A 13,099-nucleotide genomic window follows, 5' to 3' on the forward strand; every position below is an offset into this window, starting at 1 on the left:
GCTTACAGGTTGAGGGGCAGTCCCAGGTCCCTGCTCCCAAGGAGGCCCCAAATCTCCACTGCTACTTAGCAAGCTAGGCAGCCAGTGGCAAGGGAAGTAAGTACAGGCATGACAGGTCGTCTGTGGACTCCCCTGGAGAAGGCGTCCTGCCTGAGCTTCTGAGGATTTCCCAGAGACAAGACAGGCAGATAGACCTATAAGGGTGTTGTGCCCCTGAGAAACCTCACGTGCACAAAAACGGGGATATATACACTCATACATATGCATGCAGACACAAACACAAAAAGCACATACCCACAGGAGTACATACAGGTACACATGTACCACACACACACACACACACACACACACAGGCCTGGATGTAGCTGCTGTTAGCACCATAGTATTACCATTGCTTATGTCTAGGTGAGCAAGAGGTCAAACACATCAACACAGGCAGGAGTGCCTTATTTAGTAATTCACTTCCTGTTAACTGTAATTTTGCTGATATCTGATACCTACCAGTCTTTTGAATACATGGAAATTTTTCTTGACAAAAATCAAGGACCAAACATATGTTCCTTGGCCTAAAATCTGACTGAGTTTTCTGAAAAGGACCCGTAAGCCATCCATTTCCAGAAGGACTTTAGTACCAAGCCATGTGCTGAATGGAGATCTAAAATTCAGTTAGGGTACGCAGGATGACAGGCCAATGGCCCAACGAGACAGGATGGACCTGATTTGTAAAATTCTTCCATAGTTTTTCATAAAACTTATTATAACTAACCTCATTTTAAAGATTCATTTTTGTGGGCATCTTCAAAATAGATATTTACCAATCAGGTGGGCAGAATAGGGGCAATGACTTGAGCATTATCAGAAGAAGAAATGTGAAGAGCTGGGAGGGGAAATTCTGTTTCCATTCACAACAGTGCAGCAATTAAGGCTGCACCAAAGGAGATGTAAGGGAGAGAGATGTAAAGGGAGATGCAAGTTGAAAGCCATCAGCCTACCGAGAAACTGAGAGCAGTTTTAACAAGTACAACTGCATTTTCACTGATCCCATCAAGGGCAGCTTAATTCTCAGTCCAGCACAGACTTCCCCTTTCAGATTTTTGAACCATGAGCACAGTAGAAAACTTTCTATTATTTAACCTCACACTCATGCCACATGGTACTCCTAGTGTCCCCTCCCAGTGTATGTGCCCCGCATCTGGAGACTGCCACCTTCATGGGTTTTGCTCAGCACTTGTTCACCCAGAGAGGATTTTTCCCCTTTGATCTTTATCAGAAACTGGTTCACCTAGATGTTTAATAATTTGCCTGTTTCCTAATTTCATTCCAGCTCTGCTTTTTCTCTTATGTAATGAGGAATACAAAACTGGACAGAACCCCAGCAGTGTCACTACAATGGAATAGTTCCCCATTGTGAGGCCAAGCATGTGAGGTCCATGAAGTTCAAAAGAATAAACTAAATGACTAAAACCTTACTTTGCAGAAGATTTTTGGTGAAGATTTTGAAAGAAAATGATGACGAAGGGAAATACATAAGGGGGGGGCGTTGGGGGAGCTTTCAGATATAATTGTCTGCATGGCTTTGAACCTCAGACCCAGGGTTCTAAGCCGCCAAGAGTCCTTTCTGGATTGTAATTCTGTGCTTGCCTGGTTTCTCTCCAAGGAAGCAGTTACCTTAAAGAGATGGTATCCGTTTAGCAAACCCAGGCCCTTACTTGTATATATATGTATAAACGTGTGCTTGTGTGTTTAAAGCCATGCTTGATTCTATACGGATCTTCTCACATATGAACAGAAAAGACTGATGTTGGCATCCAATATATCACAAAATCACTTAAATTAACTTCTGAAGTTTGGGATTTAGCCAAATATGGTTCTTAAAAAAATAGTTCCATTAGAAAATTTCTGACACAAGCTGAAATTGCCATGACTTAGAGCTCTTTTAGTCAAGGTAAGAGTTTCCAATTGATAAGTGGCAGTGCATTCAAACTTCAGTTCAACAGAGATGAAGCTCAGCAGTTTAAATGCTGCAGCTTTTGGGGGTGGAGCAGAGTGCAGGAGCCAGCTCCCTCAGTCAGCTTTGGTTCCTTTGCTGAGCACACCATTTCCACTCTTCCTCCTTAATTCACAGAGCAAATCTGTCAGTTGAAAAAAAAAAAGAAGTAGAAGGAAGGAAGAGACAGCAGGAACTATCAGATTGATTCATGTGAAATTGCAGGTTTAAAACATCAAAGAGAGTTGACTGTCAGGAATTTCATATGGTATGACAATAACTGATTAAACATGTGGACTTAATTCCATCAACAGTCCAAATAAGGAAGAAGCTGCTGGACAGCAGCAGAGAAACTTCCAAAAGACCCTGGTGGTCCTCTTTGCTTACGATGGGAAGAAGTATAAAGTTATTACAATTAAAAATGTTTGCTTGTGGATCCTGTGCTATGGTTCAGTGGCTAAATCCTCACTTTGCATGCTCCAGGATCCCATAGATGCCAGTTCATATCCTGGTTGCTTCATTTCCCACCTAGTTCCCTGCTTGTGGCCTGGGAAAACAGTTGAGGACGGTCCAAAGCCTTGGGACCCTGCACCAGCATGCAAACCAGAAGCTCCTGACTCCTGGCTTTGGACTGGTTCAGCTCAGGCCGTTGCATCCACCTGGAGAGTAACCAGTGGATGGAAGATCTTTCTCATATTCTCTCCTTCTTTCTAACTATGCTTCTCCAATAAAAATAATAAATCTTTTTCTAAATGCTTGTTTATTTGTAGGATATTTAAGTTAGTTAAACTCCTAAGACCATCAGAAATGGCTTCGTGTTTAAGTTGTGGTGAGCAAGGCCTTCTTGGGCAGCAACACCAAGCAGCTGTGGCAGGTCTCTGCATTCTGAGGCCTGCGATTCCTTCCTGTGCCCCATAACAAGGGTGCCACAACTGCAGCCTTATGTGCAATTTCTTCATAGGCCCAGGATGCACTTTGACTTGGGGCCACTGACCTTAGTGGTCCCATCCTAAGTCCACAGGTTCTATCCTGCAGCTAGCTGTAGCCCTAATGCCTTCGATGTGCTTTGCCTGGACTCCAATTTGGTTTTGGGGGCCCTGGTCTTCTAACTTGGCATCTACCTTGGACTGAAGCATCTTATCTACTTCCTGGATTGGAATTTAGGTGCTTACTGCTACAGAACCGCTGGTTCCTATTCTGTTCTCAATAAATGTCCCTGCCTCCTGATCCCAATCTAGGAAGCAATGGTCCACTTCCCAGACACCCTGGCCAGCCTCTGTGTGATTCTCACCTTAAGTGATCCCTATTATTCCCTTCCCCACAAACCATCTTGGGTTCTCCCCATCAGACTTGATGATGGCCACTGACTGCCAACTTCATGGTCCCCAGGTGCTACTCACTCAGCTACACTTGTATCTTGCTGCAGCAATGTTTCACTTCCCTACACCCCAGTGAAGCACCAAATTTGGCTCCTGCTTTGCTCTAACTACCCTTCTCTGCTGAAGACAAATGGCCACATTGTCAAACCCCAAACAGGGACAGTGTGGTCATGAGATTATAACCACCTTGCTCCAACTTACTGATGCCATTAGGGTTCCGGTCAATCCTTCAGCCTGGAGCAGCCTCCAGGTTCTAAATCCTCTCTTGCTACTAAATGCTGAGTGCCATTTTCTTGCTATAACATGACATTCCAAAGACTTGGAAGCATTACAGCTTTTTGTAAAATGGCAGACACACTAGTCTCTTGAGTACTATACTTCAAAACATAAATAAAAACCCAGAAGTCAGCAGTATTTCAGCAAGTGTCAAATTGTTGACAACCTTTCTTCTAATCCTGAAAAGTGAAATCCCTGACATAGGCAAATGGCTCCCACGGGGAGCTCAGACATGGCAATGTGCCCTCCTACATCTAGGAGTTAGAGAAACAGTCTAATTTTTAAAGAGCTCTACTGTGGATAAAACCATGCCATCATTCCACGAAGTCTGTTACATTTCTAGGTTGAATACCAACTTAGATTTGTTTGTTTATCTTCAATTAAGAAGAGAGTTCCCAATCCGTGGTTCATTCCTCAAATGCCTGTAGGAGCCAGGAACTTCATTCACATCTTGCAAACGTGTAGAAGGGACCCAGATATCTAAACCATCACCAGCTTCTCCAGAAGTGTGCACCATAGAGAAGATCCAGGAGTTAAACGCAAGCCTTGGCTATAGGCACAGGCATCCCATAATTGCGGCTGAACAGTTCTGTTGTATTCTGCTATTTTACCCGTCAGTTATTTTCATTCTGGGACATAGATAAGACAACACTGGAGAGTCATCTCTTAATTTGGAGTAAGAGTTAACCAGTTAGTGGCGGGGGGGTCAGGGGAGGTCTTAATCTGGAAGTATTTATGAAAGACAAGGTCTGAAGCGGGTTGTCCCCAGAAACAAAGGGTAGAGTAAATGAATCATTGATAGGTCATTTCTGTCAGAACACAAGAGGATTTTTAGACTAGGCAGAGAGATGGATTCAATGATGCCAATTGGCAGGAAGGAGATAATAAATGCTGTTGACCTCCGATGTGGCCTGGTGGCAGCCAGAGCACCATCCTGACCACAGGTGGCTCTTGCTGAGGGAGGTATGCACACCATACCTGGTACCAAGAGAAGCAATAGCATCCCCTACCCCACACTACTTCTTAGTAAGAGTTGGTTCTGTTTATTCTATCATTTAACTGCATAAGCACAGTCCAGCCCTTGTCAGAATTCTGCTGTCCTTAACACTTGCATAGTCTAATCTTATCTGTAGGAGGCAAGGAGGGCTTCAAAGGACTCTTGAAAAAGATGGAAATTAAAGACAACATATTATTTTCGCTAACTTTCTCAAGACCTCTCATAGTATAAAGATGTCAAATGGAAATCTTTCATTCCTGAGAACATACTGACTTCTTGGCTAGATGGCACCAAATGACATGATAAATACAGAAAGGCAGACTGTTAAAATTATAGGGTAGCTATAATACTTTCTATGCAAACTTTTAAAAGCTAACACATGACTTAAATTGTTGCTGACTTTTACGTCTTTGAGGATCAAGAACAGTTACAAAGGACACATACGGGAATGCCAAGAGAAAGGATGAGCTCCCAGTAGTGCTCAGAATCTGCTCAGGATGGAACACGACTTACACTTTATTTTCTCGTACATTCAAAAGGGCAAAACACAACTGGTACATTTGAGATTCTCAGGACTTTGAATCTACTTTCTTCAAATACTTGTGGTGTTAAAATGAGACATTTTTCTAATTCTCACTAACTCCTTTCCATAAAGTAGCAGGCACCTTTACTTGTTACTTCAAGCACTAGAAAATTGAATGCCTACAGAGTATAAAAGAAGTACGAGAAGTAAATTTTTTTCATAAGTAGAATTAAGCAAATCTGCATATGCATAAAACTCAGAATCCAAAGAGTTGGATGAAACCCCTTTAGTTGTAAAAACACATTTCTCTAGAGCAATTCATTATGTTGAATCATCCCAGATATTACAAACTCTCCCAACAATGGACAATTAGGAGAATGGAAGAGAATTACTAGTTAACTTTTTGAATCAAAATCAGCTTACTGTGGTGGAGAAAAGTGTGGACTTAACAACAGATAAAAACTGAGTTAATTCCACAATTAATCCAACCTCTATTTTTCACTTCTTCACTTATAAAATAATGATGGTAACACTGGCTCATAGGAGTTATGGTGAAAACTAAATGAGATAATTCACACACGACCCTGATACTAGTACCAATTAAATACTCCGTGAGTTTTTAACAAGGCCTGTTCTAACCCAAATAGCAATTATTCCTTTTATCATAGTTACTATGTTTGTCAATTCTAACATTTTCATTTCATTGAGCTTTTACTTTGGCCAGGCTATCTTCTCATTTGTTTCTAGTGTGTTAATTGCCGCTTGAAGAGTTTTTATGATGGCTGTTTTACAGGTCTTGTGAGATAATTGCAGCACATATATCAGCTCCATGATCGTCTTCTCCTTCAAGTTGAGATTTTCCAGGCTCATGGTGTGCTGAGTATTTTTTTGGTTAAAATTTGGGTATTCGGGACACTGTAAGCCTTCTGTTTTAGGTGGAAGTCACACTGTTAAGTGGAGGTGGTGGAAGTTCAGACCCTTCACCAGGCCTGCTGACACCTCCCTGGCCAGCAGGGTGCTGGTTCTACCCCGTCACCAGGCCTGCTGACACCTCCCTGGCCAGCAGGGTGCTGGTTCTACCCCGTCACCAGGCCTGCTGACACCTCCCTGGCCAGCAGGGTGCTGGTTCTACCCCCGTCACCAGGCCTGCTGACACCTCCCTGGCCAGCAGGGTGCTGGTTCTACCCCCGTCACCAGCTCTGCTGACACCTCCCTGGCCAGGAGGGTGCTGGTTCTACCCCCGTCACCAGGCCTGCTGACACCTCCCTGGCCAGCAGGGTGCTGGTTCTACCCCCGTCACCAGGCCTGCTGACACCTCCCTGGCCAGCAGGGTGCTGGTTCTACCCCGTCACCAGCTCTGCTGACACCTCCCTGGCCAGGAGGGTGCTGGTTCTACCCCCGTCACCAGGCCTGCTGACACCTCCCTGGCCAGGAGGGTGCTGGTTCTACCCCCGTCACCAGCTCTGCTGACACCTCCCTGGCCAGCAGGGTGCTGGTTCTACCCCGTCACCAGGCCTGCTGACACCTCCCTGGCCAGCAGGGTGCTGGTTCTACCCATGGCTCCACCAGCCCTACAGAGGCAGGGTAGCGTTGCTACAATTGGACTGCAGAAAAGGTGCTGACACTCCTCTGTCAGAATTGAAGAGAACAGCTTCCTACACTTGTGAAAATCCACAAAGTGGATCACCCTGTCACTCCCCACAACACCACCACAGAGAGAAGGAGGAAACATACAAGTCATGGACATCTGCCCCAGTAGCTGTCTCACAGATCTAACCTCAAGACTAGCCTCATATGGTAACTGTTCTGCTGCCATTCAGAGCTTGTCACCTCCCTGACGCAGCAAAAGTGCCACTGACCTGCCTTTAGTAATAACTTGTGTAGGTCTGTTGTGTAGGTCTGTTGTAGTCTTTGTTTTCTGGATGTGCCAGAGGTAACCCAGCCTGTGTATATGCACCCTGGATTGCAATTTCAATTCTATTCTTGATTCCCATATACAAGTTACTGTGTTAGAGATTTTTCTCTATAGTTTTGTTTGACTTTGGCAGAGGTGGTGTACACCCAGGTTTCCCACTATCTGTGCGTGCCCTGGGGCAAGAGAACAGTTATCCCCAAAGATGGATGAATGGCCTGGGTACCCGTTCAGATTTTTCTCACACCACCTTGAAGGTGGTGGTGGTGGTAGTGCATGGGAACGCGGGGCCTCATTACAGGTCTTCAGTCACATCTTCCTTGGAGGTGATGCATTCATTTGGTGTTGAATGGAGTGGGTGGTTGCTGAATAAGTTTTTGCTATTGACAGACTTTCCCCTCCCTTGTTGCTTGGCTGCAGAGATCAGGATTGGGGAGAGAAGATATTCTTGTGTTTTCTGTAGGTTTTTCCAGATTTCTGGCTCTTCTGACAACCTGTGCAAGATCAACAAAGGGAAGGAAAACTCAGAGACCTCATTATTGCACTGTCCTTGGATTTCTGCGTCCCCAGATAGTCTGCCTTTTTTTCCTGCTCGCTGTGATGCCCAGATTTTAGCGGGAGGAACAAAGAAAGGTGGTTCTGTTTTGTCTTTCTGGAAATGGAATCCCACCAACTCTCCTTTCAATAGTAGGAAACTTTATTAGATTCCCTGTGAAGTGCTCTTCATTTCTCAAAGCAAATTATCTTACCCAACTGAAGCACTGGGGAGTCCTGCGGCAGTACAAGAGGCTTTGGATACAGGTGAGACTAAACTTCAGCCTTGCTCTACCGCAGTCTTCGCGCGCTCTACCTCATGACTTCCTCTGTGTAACATGAAGATGAGAGTGCCCTCACTGTGACAAGGTGAAGGCTGTACTGCTGCACTAGCTGCACACAGCTTACTATAGCACCCGGGCCTGTGTGCATTTGAAAAATGCAATTTCTTTCCAACTCTAATTTATCCCTCTGTGATACATACTACTGTTAGCCACAGGAATTTAATCTTCATATGGCACATGCATTTCAGAAGGAAACAGTCTCTGCTTTCCTTCTTCCAATTGCTACAAATGAGTGCTTAGAGCCAAGCTGAAATTACTTTGCCTGGAACTGGAAGTCCTGTCTCATTAGATTGCAGTCATCTCTCCATGTGAGCTCCATCTTCATGGTTTACTTGACCAAAGCTCTGGTCACACTGCTGTCTGGCTTAACGTACACTCTTCATTTTCTATGATTATTTTTCCTCAGTATATTATGGTTTCTATATATTCATCTTCTCAACTACAATAAAGTTTCTTAAAAATCATAGGCCGAACCATAAAATTCAAAATAAAAAATTAAAAATTACACAACTCTGAAAAAAATTGTAGGTCATTATTAGTGTTGATGTGAACCGTATAAAGCCAGGCCATCTCATGCTTTAGCACCCCAGTAGCACAGTTTCTGAAGAGGTAGCAGTTATATATCTGATGTTTGGAAAATGATCATCCCTGTATTCAAAGTGGCACCAGAACAAAATCTTTCCATGTCTCAGTCAACATGGAATTTGTTTCATCTCTCATATGATTTCTTCCAGCAAATCCTCAAACTTCAGCTCAAGTTGGTACTTCTTTCTCAGTCCCCACCACCATTTAGCCACCGTGGATTGACTGCTTCCTCTTAGAAAGCTGCTACTTTTCTTACAGAAGAATTAACTGAGACCTCTCACTTTCTGCCATGTCTACTCCTTATCTGGAGTAAAAAAAGAAAAACAAAGGCCCAATTGCAGTACTGGAAAGCCGGCCTTTCCTCAAAATGTTGCCACTATCACAACGTATTCCACTGGGCGTGATTTAGTTCTGACAATATTCACAATTTTAAATGGATAAATACTAGACACCAGGTCAAGAATATGAACTTCACAGCTGTTATATACAGAAATCTATCAACATCAAGTGAAATTTTCCTCTAATTTTGTTTCACTGGTACCATGAAGCTTAGTGAATTCATTAATACCTTAAGGTGAGATTTCTTTGATAGGCTTAAGAGATACTCTTTAACTGAATTTGAACAAAAGATGTTATCTGAGTCAGTATATTTAAATAATATTTTCCATAAACTATACAGGATAGGACAAGTCTCAGAGAACAGCTACGGGTGAGTGTATGTGTGTGTGGGGGGGGGGGGGATGGGGCATACCAGTACGTGGGTGTCTAGTAAAACGTTTTCTTGTGTGGTTGTGAAAATTTCCGAGGTGAAAACTGGTCTCCAAGAATGTGACAGTATGCTCAACTAGAGCAACTACTGGCCTTTCAGCTTTACACCATAACCAGTTTAGAGCACTAAATAAAAAAAATGTATAATTTATGCATTGAGTGGAGCTGATGAACAGAATCTGCAGTTTAAAATCTGAGAACATGTCCTAAACAGTTAACATTAAGCAGGAAATCAAACAAATGAAGTAATTAACATTCCACATTATTGACTCCATCAAAACAATTACAATGATAAGTTTATATTTCTTTTGTTACAGTGAACATTTTTATGAATATATATGAGTCGTTTTCAGCTTTTTAATTATAATATTTTGGTTAAGTGCTATAACATGTCAAGATTATGTTTATACGCTAATTTGTCAAGTTCATTTTTAATTGGAATTTTCTAGTTAGAAATACATCTAGTTTCTGCAAAGTCCTTTCAAGCATGTTTTTCCTCGTTTTGATTTTTAAATAAAATCTCATCTTTTTTTTCAACAAGGGGTCACTCAGATGTTACAGTGTTTTTCCAGAACAATATTCCAAAGGACACCTGGAAAATAATTCAAAAATGTTCCAAGCCCAATCTTGCAAAACTCTATAAACTACAGGCATTCATTTTGGCAATGGATCATTATGAAAAAATTCCATCCTTTGGGAGGCCTAAATACAATGAAAAATTTAAAAGTTATTTTGATTTGCATGAAGATACATACTTTATCTGCATACGCAGGCATCTAACACTCAGGTTGCAAGTTAATATTGACCCAAAGTCAATAGGGTTCTCAATATTATTTTGAGTTTTCTTTCTCAAAGTGATAAATTCATACAGTTATCTTGACAAACCTATATGCTAAGATTAGGAGTAGAGTCTATGTAATGGAAAAAAACAAACTAGCCTATCTTTCAACTACTTAAGCTAAATGTTTCCAAACACTAACAGATTCAGGAGGATCTGCAGAAATCCTGCTGCACTCCCTCGGCTGCAATGAGACAAAACACACCTGGTTTCAATTTGAGCTGAACCACCTGGAAGGACAGCTGTTACCCAAAACCAAAAGACAACAAATGTTGATGTGGATGTGGAGAAACTAGGATCCTGTTGGTTGGAAAAGGGTATAGAGGTTCCTAAAACAAACAATAAAGAAAACACACAAAAACAAACCCCCAAAAAATTAGAAAAGAAAAGAAAGCCCACACAACTCAGCAATCTTACTTTGGAGTTTTTATCCAAAAGAACTGAAAACTGGACTTCTAAGAACTAATACATTCCCATAGTCACTTTGTGGCATTACTCACAATAGCAAAGAGGAAGAAGCAACCTGCTGCTGACAGGTAACTGAATAAAGGCAGCAACCATGCAAACAGAATACTATCAGTGTAAGGAGTTATTCAAATATCCCACCCTGGACCCGGCACCATTTCTTCTTCCTCACAGCCATCCACCAATCAGATGTAACCCGGCATTTCACATGAGAATCCCACCCCCAATCTTCCAACCCCTTCCCCAACCCCACCCACTCACCAATCATCCCTAGGCATTCACCTGCAGGCACCAATCCCCTGGGGCCTGCCCTCAATCCCTCCCAATCCCCGCCCCCCACACCTTGCAGACAAAAAGGTCCCCAGGTGCGTGTGTCTCTCTCTCTTCTCCTTCCAGCCTCCCTTCCCTGTCCCCTTCCCCTTTTCCTCCTCGCCTCTCCAATGGCTCTCTCTTCTCTCTCTCTTCTCCTACCGGCCTCCCTTCCTCCCTTCTCTTCCCCTTTTCTCTCCACCACCTCCACCCCGTTCCTGGCCTGCTGGAATAAACCTCCTAAGATACCTATTTACATCTGGTGTTTTCAGCTCGCGGTAAAGAACCAGGTTGCAGGAATTAGCTGCGCATAATAATATCGTAATATCTTATGAACTAGAACTAGAATTCAAGTTGTTTTAAATAACTAACAATCAGCCTTGAAAAAGAAGGAAATCTTGCCACAGGTGACATGGTAGAACCTGAAAAACACCGTGCTAAATGAAATGCGAAAGCAACTGAAGAAAAAACACTGCATGACTCCATTTACAGGAGGCATCTAATGAAGCCAAACACATGGAAGCCAGAGGTTAGAATGGTGGTTGCCAGGAGCTGGGGGAAGAAGAGATGGGAAGCTGGCCAATAGGCATGGAAAGTCAGTTGTAGGTAATGATCAAGTCATAGGACTCTGCCACACAACACTGTACTGTAGAAAACAACTCTCACATATATACTTGAAAAGTTATGAATAAGCAGCTGTGACACTGTCATCTCATATGGGCGCCAGTTCATGTCCTGGTGCTCTACTTCCTGATCCAGTGTCCTGCTAATGGCCTAGGAAAAGCAGTGGAGAATGGCCCATGTCGGAGACCTAGGCTCCTGGTTTCATCCTATGCACATCTGGAGAGTAAACCAGTAGATGCGGCAGCTTTCTCTGTAACTCTTTCAAAATAAGTCAATAAATCTTTTAAAAATTGGTAAGACAGTATTTTTTCTGTTTTTACTACAATTAAAAAGAAAGTATTGTTTTCCATTCTAAACATTCTACTATCTTAGAAACTAATTTGCAGATTTACATATGTATAGCCAGGTTACATATTAAAGAAGATTGCCAATTATATTGTCTTAAAATTAATCAGCATGCCAAAGGCAAATATGATCTGTCTTTTAATACATGCAAAGAAATGCTTTCCTTAGTAGAATAAGTAGAATAAGAACTGACAAAAATACCATCAAAACCTAATTTCACTAACCTAATCATAATTTTTAAACAGGTTATATGAGCACACTTTACAAAATTTATAAAACTAAATAATATAATGAAACTCTGCATAGATTTCAGGGTGGATTTTTGCACCAAAATAAACGTATGCTTTAACTCTATTTTCCCATGAACTATCTGTAGTACCCCTGTAATTCCAAAGAGTTCATGATGGCCATTCTTGAAGTTCTCCTTGTGTATTTTTACGCAAAAGTCACAATGTTTCCATGAATTGCTGTGTGTATTTAACAGATGACAATACTAAGGCACAGTACTGCAGCCCTGCAAAATTACAGAGTTACGAAGTTTCAAAGAAGAGGAGTGACGACATGTTGGGTTAAGCTGCTGCCTCCAAAGCTGGCATGTGATAGAGGCACCAGTCTCCCCCACTTGGGATCCAGCTCTCTGCCACTGTGCCTGGGATGGTAGAACAGGATGTCCTAAGTGCCTGGAGACCCTGCCCCATGTATGAGACATGGATAAAGTTCATGAACTCTTTGGAATTACAAGGGTACTACAAATAGCTCATGGGAAAACAGATTTAAAACATACGTTTACTTTGCTCCAGGCTTTGGCCTTGCCTACCCTGGCCATTTTGGTCACATGCAGAATGAGCCAGCAGATGGAAGATATCTCTTTTTCTTTTTATTTCTCTCTGAAGGACTATTGAAACAATATAGGGGAGGAAATGGGGGGTGGGAACTAAGGGTTAAAGCAGAGGTAGAAGAGGGAACCCTATATCTACAAAACTGTATCATGGAAAATAACAACAATAAAAAAAAAGGAGCTGGTGCCAAGCCCTATTGGCTAAATCCTAGCTTTGCATGCCAGAGATACAATATGGATGCTGACTCATGCCCTGTTTGCTCCACTTCCCATCCAGCTCCCTGCCTGTGGCCTGGGAAAGCAGTCGAAGATGGCACAAAGTCTTGGGATCCTGTACCCGTGTGGGAGACTCAGAAGAAGCTCCTGTCTCCTGGA

At 42.6% G+C, this 13,099-nt stretch overlaps 1 protein-coding gene across 1 annotated transcript in view; it reads right to left on the bottom strand.

Moving 5' to 3' along the window:
- L3MBTL4 (L3MBTL histone methyl-lysine binding protein 4) overlaps window positions 1–13,099 on the bottom strand; it is a 391,255-nt gene that overhangs the window by 107,636 nt on the left and 270,520 nt on the right. The window lies entirely within an intron of this gene.

This window comes from Ochotona princeps, chromosome 18 (genome assembly GCF_030435755.1).
Source record: "Ochotona princeps isolate mOchPri1 chromosome 18, mOchPri1.hap1, whole genome shotgun sequence".
NCBI classification, from domain to species: Eukaryota; Metazoa; Chordata; class Mammalia; order Lagomorpha; family Ochotonidae; genus Ochotona; species Ochotona princeps.